The following is a 3,800-nucleotide window of genomic DNA, read 5'->3' on the forward strand; positions in this document are numbered from 1 at the left end:
GGGTGGTCGTGTCCAAAAGAAAGAACTTTGGTTCTCATTTCTTTGGGAACAACGACTTTACTAGATTCACTCCCGGTTTTGTCGAGTGTTGTCCTGTACAAGATTTCTTTCTTGTAGACATACCTCACACCGTGGAATGACTCTCCTGAAACAGCCATCTGGCGTACTTTTGCCAGTGTTTCATCATCATTCTGAGCCTTCTTGAGATCTTGCGGGGAATACATCTTGTGTGTATTTCTGTCATCATGACTAGTTCCCGGCACAGGTTTCTCATTCCGTTTTTTTTTTCTCTTCTCTTGCTTCCGTGTACTGACCGCCGCGTTGGTCTCACCTTGATACCAACTCGGGTCACGTACTGGAAACAAAGGGGTCTTCCTCTTGTTCTGGCCTACACCATACCATTTTCCTATGAGGACAGGATAAATGGGATCTTCGAGTATGACCACTTCGGTTTTGGCATCAAAATACGGACAGTCAATGTGGGCCACAGCCGTGGGACACAATTTCCGTGTTTTCTTCTCTGCGAGAGTAGTTTCTTTTTCTTTGCCAAGTACCTTTCTTCAGGTATAAGGTCGGCCCTGACCATAATACCTGAGCATCCGGAATCGCGTAATGCTTTTACGATTCGGCCGTCTAATTTGATGAACACTTCCTCTTTGAAATCCTTCTTTTTGCACGACTTGCACAGCTTGTCAAGATGTACGGGGATTTCTTGTCCATCAAATTCATTTCGAACATGAACTGCGTGAACGCTTTCTCCCTTATTGGGACAAAATCGCGACAGGTGCCCTTTGCCCTTGCAAAAAAAACAACAGCCTGTGGCTTTCAGTCTTTGTTTTTCATCATCGCTCACGTATTTATGTTCTTTCTGTGACGATTTCTCTTTCGCGTCACTTTCGACGACGTTCGAACCTTTCGTGTTCGAAAACGCGTTGCCGCTAGAATGGTTTTGGTGAGATTGCCGTGGCCTGATGTTCGAACGTGATTGTTCGTACTCCGTGGCAATTTCGCCCATTTCTTTCGCAGACTTCGGTTTCCGATCAAGTACGTGTAACATCACTTCGGTAGGGAAGGTGTTCTCTAATTGTTCTCTGAGAACTAAATCCTTCAGATCTGCCACATGTTCATCGCACTTGGCTAACTCGATCCATTTATCGAGGATGCGCTCAAGTTTGGTGACATGTTCTTTGTACGTGTCAGATGGGTTTCGCTTCAGCTGACGGAATTTCTTCCGATATTGATCTGCTGTCAGTTGAAATCCATCATACAACGCATTCTTCAAAGTGTTGTAGTTGCGCGCGTCTTCGAAACTGAGTTTTGCATAAATGGTTCTCGCCTTTCCTTTCAGGAAATACACCATTCTCGTAGCTTTGCGTTCGTCGTCGAGATGACAGTCGGTTGCATAATGTTCAAATTGTGCAAACCAACTCTCGATGTCGTCTTTGTCATCAAGAAAAGGGATTTTTGGGATAAAGTCGTCATCCCCACGACGCCTCGACGCGTTATTGTTGGCGTTGTCTCGGCGTGCTTCCGTTTGTATCCTCAACTGTTCTAGCTGAAACGCGCGATCGGCTTCTCGTTCACGTGCGCGTTCGAGAACTTCACGTTCACGTTCACGTTCCTCTCGTGCGCGTTCTTCACGTTCACGTTCGCGTTCGTGAGCTTCTCGTTCCTCTCGTGCGCGTTCTTCAGCTACAAACTCACGCAAGTCTTTGCCTTCGAGTCCTAACTCTCGTCCTATCGCCAAAAGTTCGCGAGTCCACTCTAATCCGGATTTTTCAGGGTGGATCGGACCTGCACGTTCATTACTCGCAGCGGATACATAAGTCGTTACACGCGCGCCTAACGTCTGAGAATCATTATCGCTCGATTCTCCTTGGGTGTTGACATATGTGTCACCACCTTCAACATCTGAGACTACTGCCTCGGCCGTATTCTGGTTCTGCGGGTCAGCGTTCATTCTTGCTATATGCGCCCTAGTACTCGGGTGTTTGGATGTTTGCATATCCTTTACGTTAACTCACACACAGATATTCACTGAATCAAACTGCAAATACGTGATGCTCGGTTGAAAAACCGATTTGACTAAACTGCTTTTCACACACTATTTACTAGAGAGAGAAAACTCCCCCACTATAGAATGAAGTGTTACTTTAGTGAAGCTCACTTTGCTACTTGAATTCATGAACGTTCAACGTTACCTCAGTAAACGTTACGTGTCCCAACGACACGATTTCTCTGAACCATTCTAATATCCTTTTACAACCACGGATACCTAACACTAGAATTTATGGTTCTTCTGGTATATGCCAAACAATATACCGTTCTATCGAGTGAACTTCATTTTAATATCTCATCGGCGCTCCATCAACGTGGACCTTTCGCCTATATTAATATCAACTCGATTCTATCGCACAGTAAGTCGAAATAAGATTCTTCAATTATCTACTGCTGTATAGACAATAATCTAATTTTCCTAACCCTTACTCTTGGCGTTGTGAAGTGTGACTGTCTGCAGAATCAACTTCACTTCCACGGTCCTTCTGGACGAAGATGAGTGCTATCCCTCGTATATAACCCAATTCGCCCACCAACCTCCCACGGCGACCAACAATATTATAATTTTGTCGACTAAGGGACACAGGATGGCCTGACAGGGTGTTAGTCCACTGTCTTCTGTTATAGCCTTTTGTTTAGCACAGCCAAATAGGGGGAACTAAACTACTATAACATTAGTGCTTTACGTAAATTATTATAGTGACGTCAAAGCCTTGCGTCACTCTTCATTTGGATTATTCCCGTGTGCTGAAGCACACACGTCAGACTCTGTTATCGTTAAATGATGAGCTAACTATAAACATGAATAAACACAAAAGTTGATTTATACGATGATGAACATGAACGGACGAACACACAAACGAAAAACGAATAGGGAATTTGTTTGAAGAAAATTTGTTTGGGGAAGCCAAATTGAAATTACGAGTTACAATATCCCGGACGAAGCCCCCATATGTCACAGGTCAGTTTTCGTCAGCCTGTTTCTTTCTGCGTGCGCCTTCCAAAGGAAGTTTATGGAAGGAAAACACGCCGCCTTTTCGTATTAGCTAAAGAAACAGGTACTGCCTGGACTTTACTTTCCTTCACTCTTTCCCATGCTCTCGAAGTAGCGGAGAAAGGTCAACACAGGTTTATACAATTTAATGCATGGATAGTGTTAATAAAATTCTTGCAATGCAGCACACATTAATCAGGTTAGTCTATATTTTTGCTAAATATCAGTATTGTACTAAATGTATCACACACTGTTCAAGCTAGGTCATGTTACTTGCATCTCAGCACACTCTGATCACATGTCTATTGCTGCTGGATTTCAATTCTGTCACGGTAATCTAACGTGACTCCGCTGCTGCAAACGTTCTTCATAATTTTCCCTTGGAAGACATCAAAACAAAAGGAATACACATAATGTTTATGAAGTTTTGACTTAGCTCGATGTCATTGAAAAGGTACTCGAGATGACTTGTAGCACTTGACTGGTCTAGAAGACCACGCTCCTGGTTTTGGTCATCACTCTTCTTCTCAAGACACCATCATCAAGTTAATAGCAGTAGTAGTCTGGTTACATCTCTCTCCACAATTTCGGCAACATGAGGAAGAGGAAGATGAATGAATCAATTGGACCGTGGGTTCCTGAAACAGATCAAAGGGCCATATGTGTTACCTACACAGCCTGTCTAAAAGACTTGGTTTGTTCATATTTTATTATCGTTCTCTCTATTACTGTGTTTCGGAAAATGGGG

The 3,800-nt window shown here is 43.5% G+C and overlaps 1 long non-coding RNA gene across 1 annotated transcript in view; it reads right to left on the reverse strand.

Annotated features, from left to right (window-relative positions):
- The window catches only part of LOC138956330 (uncharacterized), a 5,232-nt gene extending 2,493 nt beyond the window's left edge, over nucleotides 1-2,739 (reverse strand). Inside the window, exon 1 of the long non-coding RNA XR_011452608.1 lies at nucleotides 1-2,739. This exon is cut by the window's left edge and continues 1,038 nt beyond it. This is a non-coding gene — a long non-coding RNA (uncharacterized lncRNA).
- Nucleotides 2,740-3,800: the final 1,061 nt, after the last annotated feature.

The sequence above is a fragment of the Littorina saxatilis genome, unplaced genomic scaffold, assembly GCF_037325665.1.
Source record: "Littorina saxatilis isolate snail1 unplaced genomic scaffold, US_GU_Lsax_2.0 scaffold_788, whole genome shotgun sequence".
NCBI lineage: Eukaryota > Metazoa > Mollusca > Gastropoda > Littorinimorpha > Littorinidae > Littorina > Littorina saxatilis.